Source organism: Argiope bruennichi, chromosome X2, assembly GCF_947563725.1.
Source record: "Argiope bruennichi chromosome X2, qqArgBrue1.1, whole genome shotgun sequence".
In the NCBI taxonomy this organism is placed as follows: Eukaryota; Metazoa; Arthropoda; class Arachnida; order Araneae; family Araneidae; genus Argiope; species Argiope bruennichi.
In genome coordinates this window covers 48032678-48045256 of record NC_079163.1, presented here as the reverse complement: position 1 = coordinate 48045256, position 12579 = coordinate 48032678, and the positions used below count along the sequence as shown (strand labels likewise).

The following is a 12579-nucleotide window of genomic DNA, read 5'->3' as shown; positions in this document are numbered from 1 at the left end:
GTTTAGAACATCCAAAATTTAAATTAAATGTTATAATTTGTAAAATATTTTATGTTTCATAATTTTTTTTTAAAAAAAAAAGTTTTTCTTTTTAAAAATGGAATGAAACATTAAGGAAACCATTGTGTAATTTGAATTTTTTTGAAAGAGACTGCTGAAAAGCGAAATATCTGCAAGTCGCATCAGCTCATAAGTGTATTTAAAGCTGGGGGGGGGGGGGTACTTTTTCATTTATTTCATTTACAGTGACTTAATGGCATAGATTTTTCTTGACCTGTTTAAAATCAGGGATGGTGGCTCAAATGAAACCCTCAGTATCTGATCACAGTTTAAGATTAACATTCTATTTTAAAATAGCCATCAGTCTAATTAAATATGGTTTATAATTTAATGTAAAGATGTCTCTTTTTTTCTGTTATAGTGTAGACTATGATTGTTTTGATTTGTTAATTATCAGTATACTTATTTGCACAAGTTTGTTCAAACCATATACTTCTCTCATTTTTCGAGCTGCATATTTATATATTTGTATTAAGTATTGTTATTTATTTCATGAGATGTATAATCTCGAGAGAGATTTGTTAACCATTTTGAAGCTAATGAGCATAGACGACATATTATTGTGAAATTCGGAATACATATGAGATACACACCAATATATTGGCATGCATTTGTAACATGAGGGTTCATAGCAGTCGGCGGAATTAGCATATACTTGCCCTGATGTGTGTGCAACAAATATTTTTTAAATCAAATCAAGATTCATACATGTCACGAAAGGAAAACACAATTCCATGTTTCAACAACCGTAGATAGCCCTCTTGTTATATAAGATGGCCAACTAGGCTGAAAATTCCCTGCCCATTCCTTACTGGAGGCTCTATTTCTTAAGGATCTGAAACTCCTGAAAGGTGGCCCAAAGTCGGTTCTCTTGCCTTTCCTCTGTTTTCCACTTAAACAAAGATACTTTTCTGCTGATAGCTATCTTTAAACTCGGGGAGAAATGAAGCTCACGCCGAAGGACCGAGCTACTCTAGAGCCAGTCTAATTGGATTTGAGATTTTAGGCATGGTCATTCAAAGTAGTTTTTTTACCCATCGAAAAAATGAATGAGATTGAATGACCTAAAATTATAATCTATTCGTTTCTCCAAAATTATAGATTTGGTGTGAGAAGATTTTATGAAAATGTAAAAGAAAAGCCAAAATGACGTGAACGGTAAAATTTGTTTAACTGTTTATAAAAAAGATTTTTAAATAAGTTGTTTTGCTGTTCATATTTTTAGAAGAAGAAATTTTTTTAAATTCAGAACAGCAACTACACGCATCAGAAAGTTTTTGTAATTGTTGTTGCCTAAAATTGAAATATTGTGTATGTAACATTGAAATACAATAAAAAGAATAGATTTCATGAAAGTTGATGTATACTCTATGCCTGAATTAATGCATTTAAATCAATAAAAACAATGGTTAATGGCCACAATAATTAATCAGCAACTGTCATAGGATGGATTTAAAACATTTTCTATGAAATGTAAGCACATTTTTCAAAATAAAATTTGCAATGAATTTGAATGATAGATTTTAAGTTTGATGAATCATACACATGTAAAAATTTAATTATATTTGTTGATATTGACTTCACTTGTTTTTTGGGAGTTGGAAATCTAAAATATGTGTATGCTTATATTATTTCTTTCAAAGAATGTAAGTTAAAGATAATTTGTTTTGTTTTTTCTTTGTAAGATAAGCGCAGTATTTTACGGTTGAAAAAAGTAAACTGATTTTAAAAATTTGTTAGTGTTAAGTCAGTACTTTCAACTAAAATATGCTTCTTATATTGTCTAGTTTTAATAAGAACCATGAATTTTTTATTAATCTAATTGAGGGAAAATTATCATTTGCATTCATTTCAGTGCTTTGAGATTAATTTAAAATATTAAAAAATTACTCAACTTTCAAAATTTATGAGTTTTATATACATTATATTTCGTTTTTATTTTTCATTCTTAAATTTCCATTAGTTAATTTATATTATTGTGCTCAGAAGATAAAGCTTTGTTTCTGGTTAGGCATGAGCACAATAATCCAGTTAGTAGTGTTGGCTTAGCAACCATGATTTTACGAATTATAAATTGGGTATCCATGGATGAGGCATTTTAAGATATTTCATAATATAGCTTTGAAAAACACAGTCTTGAAGTAGACATCAAATTGCAATTAAATGTAGTTTCACAAGTATTGAAAGTGAAGTACAAGTACATGAAAGTGAAGAAGGGAAGTTAGGCGCGCCTGTTCGGCCGAACTGAATAAATCAAGCGAGTTGAATGTTTTTATGCATTTTATATGTAAGCATACCTTTCATGATTTTTTTCCCCGACAAAAAAGGGACAATGGAAGATTGTTGCAGTGAAAATAATTCCCATCTTTCCACATGGGTTATGTTTCGGAATGTTTGATATCCTCCTAACTTTTTACAGTTCATCACTCAAGTTTGCAAAATATTTTCTTTGTTCTTCATTTTTCTTCAGAATGAGAGTAATTTATTTTGATATAAATTTTCTCAATTAAAATAACTATTCTAGTATGTCGAAGAATTTGTGTTGATCAGTTAACTTCTGATGAAATTTTAGCAAAATATTTAATTATAAAAAAATAACTGGCTCTTAGAATAACTTGCAATAATTTTATAATATTCTTATATTAATATCGCAGTAAATGAATCTATGGAGTTTGAGTATTTATGATCTCCATATTAAATGTAAATGTGACTTTCTTTATTTTACAATGAAGAATAAATGTGTTTAAGAAAATTGTAGTGCTATCGTTTTAACTATAACAAAAAATATCTTTTAATCAATTGCCGAAAAACATTGAGCGTATGAAAATACCGCAGAGTAAAAGAATAAACACAAGCGAAGTGGAAGAAAATAAAAATGTTCTGTGTCACAGTTAATCAATGTAAAATCAGTAAAATAGAAATTATGCAGTCAGACAAACAATTAATGAATTAAAAAAGTTTTTAAATTTGCCAATCCGTTACAGTATCCCCCCTCCCCAAGTACTGGGTGTATTGAACACACCACAAGAAGTGAGTATTGAAACGCACCACTCTACCAGAATGAGTGGTTCTATTTAGAGGCAGAGATGGGGCTTCACTCGATGTCTTTGAGCTAAACGGTGGGTTGTCACCAGGATTAACTTGCAATGTTGCTGTTAATGTTTATATCTTCTTGAGCAATGAATGCTGGTTTTCAGCGATCGATTTCATTTGCAGAGTCTTTTCCATTTATCTAAAGGGTGAAGTGTTTGGCTGTCTGTTTTCTGACTTGATAAGGACCATTATATGGTTGGGTCTTTCACAGTATTGTTGCACACAAAAACATAAATGCAAGCCTTTAAAGAGGGACGTAAATAATAAAAAGGTTTACTGTGTGAAGACATAGTAGTTGGAGCTGATTCTCGCATTGTATTACACAAATACTGGAGAGGATCTGAAAAATCTGTATGTGACTGGTGGTTAGAAGGCTGTAGAAATTCACCTGGTAGAGTCAACATTGTTCCATAAAGCATATTGGAACAAGTAGCTCAACCATTTTTTTAATATTCTGGATCATATTTTAAAATTTGTTGCTTTGTAATTGTATTTAACTTAGAATGCTTTATCTACTCACTACCTGGTTATCATATAAGTGCTGGTTTTAGTATGTGCTGATTTTTCCTCTCTAGAGAACATCTGTCTTTATCTGAATAATTGATTTATAATAAGACGAATAACTCATAGTTAGAAGGAAGTTATACAAATATTATTACTAAATTTTATTATACATGTAATTAAAAAGTAAGCCTTAAAACCATAGTTTAAAAGGGAATAGGGAACAGAAAGAAAGAGATTGACTCTAGACCAGTTTTTGAATTTTCTTAAGTTAAATTGTGGGTTGCTTAGCCCAAATTCTGCGGAGTTTGCCCCCCCCCCCTTATTTATATATCATTTTGATCTGTACTCACTATTTTACATTCAGTTTTAAGCTGTAATGTAGAAAAATTTTTATGATTTAAGTTGAAATTTCATGTAATAATAGGTTTTCAAAGGTGAATTGTGGTTGCAGAATAGAATTAAAAACTATTTATAAGCACTTTTATTTATTTCATGTTATTTCTGTTATTTTATTTATTTCTGTTATGTATTTTTGATGACAGTACACTATTTCAGTAACTTCAGATTTATCAGTTAATTGATTGATTTAATTTTATTTTGATTTCATGCAAATGGCACCATCTGGTAGTAATTTTGAGGGGCGGGGGATAATGTTTACAAAGTTTGATCATTTTTGTGACAATAAATTGTAAATTAAAAGCTAAAAAGTGGAAGAATACTTAAAATAAAAATGTTTCTCTTTGATACACTTATAAAGGTGTCTTTTGAAAAACTGGTTTTATTTTATTTCATATTTTAAATTACAAGAGGTGTGTGGTACCAGTGAATCTTGGGGTAAAATAATTATGTGAAGAAAATCGTTTAAAACGAATTCGTGGCAATATTCTGTTGATTAATCTCTCATTCTTTTTATAAATATAAAATATCCGACTTTCATCAAAATTATCTCGTTACAAAATTTATGTTAAGATGTACAAAGCCTTTAGAAAAGTAAAGCTTTGCTTAACATGAAACTAAAAATATGTTTTTAGTTAGATTTGAACATATATATTTTATTAATTTACAGTTCTAGTAGAATTGTTATTTGAAAACATATATAAAGTGTCAGTTTAATAATGGAAAAGGATTTTAAGACTCAAATGTTTATTCACTTGTTTGGTTTAGACACTCAAAGTTTTTAACTATATTTAAAATCATTTTTGGTGCAAATGACTGGTATTTTGTTCCAACTCAGAGTTGCTGGATTAGGACTCGAAATTTTCAGGGGGCAAACATCTGTTTTTGTGAACAGTATTTCCTACTCCCCTTAAAATAAAATTTGATTCAAGTGTCGTTTATTGGATAATTTTTAATACATGGATTTACATTATTTCGTCTTTATTTATATCAAATTTTATAAATTGTGTAAAAAAAGCATTTTTAAAAAGCTTTAATTATTAAAAAAAATTGAAATTAATACATCAAAATTAAATTTTATTATGAAGAGTAGCAAAATATTAACAATGACAAATGATATTATCCGTGATGTTTATGTGTCAAGAAAACTCAGATTTTGAGAACAATTTTGTTCAAAAAATATGAGGAATATAAATAAAATTGTTCTAATATAAATGTAACTAACATTAGTGAAATTTTATAATAAAAACTAGTTTTGTGATAGTTAAATGTAGAAAATTCCACAATGTTATCCTTGAGATATATAGATTTCAGGACTCCATAGATTCATTTATGTTACAAAATTCTGAAACTTAAAGGCAGATTATTAAAATTTGCTCTATATTATTTTTGCAATTTTGGCGAATCTTTTCTTCTGGAGATTTTGAATCAGTAACATGTATTTAAAGTTTTTAATTCGTTTGATTTCTTCAGATGGTTTGTTTCCATTTGTATCTTGTTTTTCTTTAAATGGAAGAATCTTGATGATTTTAATTCTTTTTAGATGTATTAATATTATTTGAATTAAACAAAATATTTAAATTGCCATTATGTGTTATAATTTTATTTAATCGAGTTTCTAATTAATTTAAAATTAAATCCAAAATTAGATTTTAAAAAGAGCACTTGTTTAATAATGTTTTTTACTTTTCCATAATCATTTTTTATATTGAGGTGCATTTAATTTTTTCTATGAGAAATATGTGGTGTGCAGAATTGAATTTTATTCCTTTATTCTTTAATAAATGTGATAAAAGAAATTGTTGATTTTATGAAATATTTCATTTTTCGGATGCACTTGACAGTGTTTACACGACTAATTTCATGCCATCTTGAAAAGTCAAATATCCTTTAAATGCAAATTTTTTTTAAAAAAATGGTTATTAAATTTAGTTTTATTGTCTAAAACGGGGTTTCACCGAAATCTGTTAAAGCATTATAAACATTTTTTTATAGAATGCATGTAGCATTCTTTGTGATCATGAAATGTCATGTGATTTCTCATTTTAATTTTAACCACTTTTTCCCTCACTTTTATAATAGGATTCCCTAATTTCTTTTAACTCTTTTGCATCGTTTACTTAGGATTTCAAATATCTCACTGGTGACCCTCTGAATTTTTCTTCTTGTTTTTGTAATTTCCCCCTCTTTTTACAACTTAATTTTCTTGAGCCATTTTAAATGAACATTTAAAAATTATTTCTAATTATAAGTAAATAAATCTAAATAATATTAGAACTAACTTTTTTAGTTGAATTGCTTATTATAAGCATTTTCTGTAACATTTTAACATTATTGTTTGGGTTTTCTTATTTTCAGATTTAATGTCATTAGCGTTGTAGCATGAAATTCCTGAACTCTCTGCCATGAAAAGAATTTTTTCCTTTCTAAATGTTTTTATATTTCATGATTATAAAACGATGTTATGTGCTAAATGAAAACAGCAGTCCATCTGACTATCCTCTAGTTTATTTAAGCTTTTCAGGAAACTGCATATTCTGCACTTTTTCTTTCCTACTTTAATTTTGCATCTGTGTCAGTGTTCCCTTTGATCTCAACTTAAAGCATATTTTTTCCCTCTTCTAGTTCATAGTAAATTTTTTAGGTTAATCTTAGGTGGTCACTGATGTCAGCTAAGGTTATTTAATTCTGAGCAGTTCTGGAATCAGTCATTGGAAGGCGCTACAGCATCTGCATGGGTGAAACAAAAATGTCCTCATTAATTCAGCTCCCCCAGATCTGTTGTAGGTTGTAATGGTATATTGTTTTGATGTGATAGTTTTTTTTTTTTTTTTTTTTTTTTTTTATCTTGATCCAGTTTTTCTTCTGCATTATTCCAGCTGATGACAAATTAAGTTGGTCACTGATATCAGGTAAGGTTTACTGATATATGCTGACTATTCAAGGGTCTAACATGGTGGCATCATAGAATTAGTATAGTTGATAGAAGATGGTGGAGTGCCATTTCTTAATTTGGTTGAAGCAATCCTCAAAATATTTCTCCATGAAAATTAAAATCAGAAAAAAATGTTTTTTTCTGTAAAGGAAAAAGCTTTTGAATTGGTTAAAAACTTATTTTAAAATATTAAAATGAAGGACTTGATTTAATATCCAATTCAAAACCTTGAGTATTTCAAAATGTTCTTTTACTTTATACTAACTTTTTAACATTTTTTTGCAGCTGATATTTATAAGTTAAATATTCAATTTTGTATACTTAGCTTATTGGCTCTTTCCAAAAAATGACTATGTTGATTGTAATTAATAATTTTTTGGTCGTATCTTTTAAGTCAACAGTAAAAAGGAAACAAAACTGTATGTTTTTTTAAAGCCTGTGATATTTTAATCCTATTGTAATAATTTATTTTTGAATTTTAATCTTTTAACACAGGCATGCTTAAAGAGAATAGCAACCACAATCTCCAGTATTAAAATTGGGCTGCTTATTTTGTAACATCTTACTTTTTTAACTTAAATAATATTTTATCTCTTCTTAATAGACTGCCTGTTTTGGTGAATTATACGTGCCATGCCATGTGTTATCCCGCTCCTATGGTGTACAACCGTCTCCTTGTCCTTCTACCTGTCATGTCACCCTTGACCCCTTGTGGTCTTCTGGCTCAGCAATGATAATTTTTGTTCATTGGGAATCAAAGGAACTGCTTCATTACTGCAGCTGTGCTTTGTAATCAAATGCCATGTGCAAAAAAAATCATTAAAAAGGAAGATCCGAGGCTTAATATTTTGCAGAGCATCATTGTTCATAACCGTCCCTTGTACAGAGCTTGGCATGTCAAATTGGTGTGTTTAGTATACCTAAGTTGTCTTGTTTTCTTTATTTAATGTTTTCTCTTAATTTGTTTACAATAACCGTAATTTTTATATGTTTTGGGAAATTTCTTAAGATTCTGTATTCTAATTTTTGCTTTGCAATGTTATAACTTAGCTTTATGTTGAATGTAATCATTTGCCATGTTTAACTTCTTATAGTAAATATTAATGTTATTTGTCACCTATGTGTTTATATGCTGTATTTGTTGTAACTTAGAGGTGCTTTCAGGAAAGCTAGTCGATATATAATTGTGGGAAAAGGCATATGAAATTCCTGTATTTGATAACCCTCATTGACCAAAATATTTATTGTGTGGGACTTTTTAATCTACTCATTGTGCAAATATATTTTGCTCCTTTTGTGTCCACACAAGCACTGAATTCTATATCTAGTCTGTAATGTGTGTAATTTGTGGCTATACTTGATATATATTAAGATGTAAGTATATACGTACATACATATATATATCTGAGATTACAATACAAAAAAAAAATGTAATATTTACTAAATGTAACTGTTTGCCTTAAATGTTCATTGTGAAAAAAGTTGGTCTTAATTTTGAAGAAAAAAAAAATTGATACTTATAACTTTTTTTTTCCCATTTTCATGCAGTTTTTGTTTTTAGCATCACCATTTATGTATCTTACATGTACTGTTGGTCAAAGTGGCCAGCATTTCGTGTATTTTGATGCCTTTTTATGGCATGACTTTTGTAGAACATCTTGTAATAGTTCAATGCACAAACATTGTATTATGACACCATAAACAAACTAACTCATCTTGAAGTAAAATGTTTTATTTCATACTTGATATGAGAAGCTCAAATGTTATAAATGCAGAAAAAGAAGAAAATCATTTATATTCCTCATGATATACGAGTGCACAATTCACTTTGTCTGTGCCAAATTACAAGAATGCGTAGACTCTAGGTATTTTAGAAGTTGGCTGCTTTGACCTAAAAATTTCTTGCTCTTGCGAAGTTATGTTATTAACTCAATGTTTTGTGTGTATAAAGAGTTTTTTTATCACATTTTAAAATTTTGAGCTTGAAATTTTAATATTTTCGGGAGATTTTATTAATATGTCAAGAGCTACTGATTGAATAAGTCTTTATTCTTTTCTCTTGAATGTGATATCTGCCATTTCTTAGGGAAGAGAATGATATATTATTGTCAAGCCCTTGAAGTTTACTTTGGGTGGCAATATGTACACAGTTTCACAAAACTGATAGAGTAGTTGTGCACTTTTCTTCTTTTAAGATGTTACTTTCTGCATTAAACATAAGAGTGTTTGATCTTATGTTCTTAAATTCACTAAGGTGCTTTGTATAGGTAAAGGATTAGTGAGTGAGTAATTAAAATTTTTAAAGAAATAAATGGAGAGAACCTTTAGTAAACCCACTTTTTCATTAAAATTTTTACTGATAATGTGAGAAAACTTCTGTTTAGAAATCGTAGTTTTTTTTTAAAATTCCATTTTTTTTCCCTTTGTTTAACAGAAATGGTTATTAGTTTTCTTTGTAATGCTTTTTGAAACATATAATAAAAATAATAAAAAAATCTAAACTTATATTTATACAAGATGTTTTCAAAAATTTTCGATTTACACATAACTTTATTTCTCTATTCTAACTTATTTCTTCTTTCTATCAGTTATTCAACAGCACTCACTTCATTTAGTTTGCCTAAATGCAATCGGTAATACAGATATGTCTGAAAATTCTATGAAATTAATATGGGGTGACCTTGTATTGAAATTAAATATGATAATCTTTGATGTTAAAACATTTTGTTACTCTAAACCTTTAAAAACATATTGTTTATTATAATGGTTATGATTTATTTGTTTATTTTTTGTTTAAGAATTTATTTCATTTTTACATGTAACATTGCAAAGCTTTTAATTAATCTCTACAATGTCACATTTTTCACTATTGTGAAAGTTAAAAATATGTGTTTTTGGTTATCTTCACTTGTTTTCTCGTCTAATTTCATCTTGAAAGTACTGTAGATAACTAAAATGAGGAAAAGTCGCTAATATGTATCCGTATGAAATTTAAATGACGAATTTTCAATAGCAGAATTCCTTAGTTCTCATATTTAAAAGAAAGAAAAGAAAGATTTTCTTCCTTGAAACAAAAATAAAAAAATCTAGAAGACAAAACTTTATGCAACAGAAAAACAACTAAATGTACAGCTTAGTTAGAAAAGTTTTTGAGTGATTTTGTTTTATTTTATGTAAGTCAATCACATTTGTATTACTTCTCAAGTTTTTGATCTTTAAAATGTAAGTTACAAAATGTTCTTACTTCATTTATGAAATCAGTTGTAGTAGGTCATACAATATCTGTTTTATGTCTTCTTAACTACACATTTATTCCAAACTGCTTTTAAATGCACAAGTAAAGCATTTTTGAAGATTAGGGACTTTATGGAAGTATTTAAATTTTTAGAAAATAACCTTGGTCACCCCATAAAATTATTTATTATTTACACTAAAAATTGCATCTTTTGCAGACGAATAATAAATTACTTGTCTATTTTTAAAGAAAATATGCAATTACCTTTTATCAACTACAAAAGTATTAGCATAAATAATGCAGATATGTATTTTTATCATCATGTATAAATGTTGTACTGTCTTAAAACAGATTAAAAGGAAACTCATTAAATGTTGTTTATATCTAAATTATAAACTTACATCAAAAGAAAGCTTATTTTTGTGAAATTTTTTTATTGTACAATGCTTTTCCCTCTTTATACTGGTTTGATAAAAATAATAATAATCTTTATATTAGCGATATTTCTGATCATATCTCGTTTCAGAATAAGTTTGAATTGATGCAAAATACAGCACTATTAAATATGTAGTAAAATGCAAGTTGTACAGTTTTTTATATTGATGTTACAATGCTTCATTGGCCAAAGTTTAATTTTAATGATATTGTTTTATGTCGATTTTCCCCGGTGCCCTTGAAAACACTTGAGATGTGTGTGTTGTTTTTTCTGCCCGTGTTATTCCCTAATGTATTTAGAATGCAAGTAAATTTAATTTCAAAATTTTATTAATCTTTTGAACAAGTTATGCTCTTAGAAGTGTATGCATGACTATTCACCATTAAATATATTTTTGCACTCTTTGAGTTTATATAAAGTGTTGTAGTTCTTAATTGTTAGCTTTAAACAAGCTGCAAACTAGTAACTGTATTCTTTATTCGTTTTCTGATTCCACTATTAGTGTCTATTCTCAGTGTTCCTTAAGGTCCTTTATAGGACTTCGTATTGTGCTTCTTAATGACTTTTCATGATCTTAGTGGTTTGTACTTTTTTTTGGTTATGTTTAATCTTGTACAGAAGGGGCAACACCAGATAGTGGCATTTCTGTATTGCAATGCCTTATCGACTTTTCACTGTCCCATTTCCGATAACGCATCATTGAGATTTGCATATGTACAGAAGAGGGGAAACAAGAAAATTAGAAAAAATTAGACTTTTCTGGGTATGCTGGTCACACAGAGGACAGAGACATATATATTATTAAAAGATGAAACATTTTATGCTTGTGTATTTTTTTGTGTGCTATTCATTTGTCATTAATACACTTGTTTACAGGAACATTTTGTTTTTAGGGTTACCTCATATTTATTACAAGATACAAAAATTGTGCTGAAAATTAAATATTTTCATTCTACTTTTCAAAGTTCAAAAATAAATGCAGTTATATAATTATTACATTTTTTTTAACTGAGTTGCAATTCTAAGAATTCATGAGAAACATTTTATATCTTATAATTTTCCCTGTTGTAAAATTTTCAATAAAACCCATTTTAGCTCTTTTCACTGTAGTTTTTTAAACAGTATCTCCAAATTTTGTGAATGCATTATTTAAAAAAAATCGAACTTCTTACATCGATGATGCGAAGCAAATTGTAATAATTTTAGATTTATTTACGAGGGTAAATTGAAAAATAATGACAATTTTCGAATAGCATTTTTATTTCCATGTGAGAACTACATTCATCATTTTTCCACAAATGCTCTTAGAGCTATCTCTATATCCCGTCCGAGAATAGTTTTCGGTTGCTCGCGAAGCCATATTTATATTCTGCTGTAATTCGTATTTTGATGGCGATAAATTAAAGTTGTTCAGTTGGTGCACCAGAGTTAAAAACAACTTTTACGCCAATAAACTAAACCAGGAGATGGAGAAGTAACTCAGCTAAACTGACGTATCCTTTGTAATGACACCATTTCTTTCGCCTCTTTTGACAAATTGCTAATTATGGTTTGTCTTACAATAACTTGCATGGTGTGGAAAAGATTCTGCCTGGATTGGCCTTTTTCACATCTCAAATGACGTTATTTTACAGAGCGACTGAAATTTGAATTTCTCGAGCACATGGAACGACGGATTTTTCGCTTCCTGTCTCTTCCTCCTGTTCTTTGGTTCCTAAGGATGAACTCGTATTTCGTTAGTTCTCACGATTCGCTCCAAGATACCGGGATTGGAAGTGCTTGAGAAACTGGATGGTGACTAAATGAGGCAGCGATGAATATTTCCCTCACCTCACTTCCAGTATACATTTATTTCCGCAAAACTGCCTTTAGTTTTCAATATACCCTCATTTAATGTGTGTATAAATTCCGTCTATATCA

At 28.7% G+C, this 12579-nt stretch overlaps 1 protein-coding gene across 8 annotated transcripts in view; it reads left to right on the top strand.

The window, feature by feature from the left end:
- Positions 1 to 11480, top strand: part of LOC129960317 (CUGBP Elav-like family member 1) — a 1029875-nt gene extending 1018395 nt beyond the window's left edge. For all 8 annotated transcript variants that reach the window (XM_056073674.1, XM_056073675.1, XM_056073679.1 and 5 more), the window contains one exon: positions 7593 to 11480. The gene's annotated coding sequence lies outside the window, so the exon portion shown is untranslated. The remainder of the gene's footprint in view (positions 1 to 7592) is intronic.
- The last annotated feature ends 1099 nt before the right edge of the window (positions 11481 to 12579 follow it).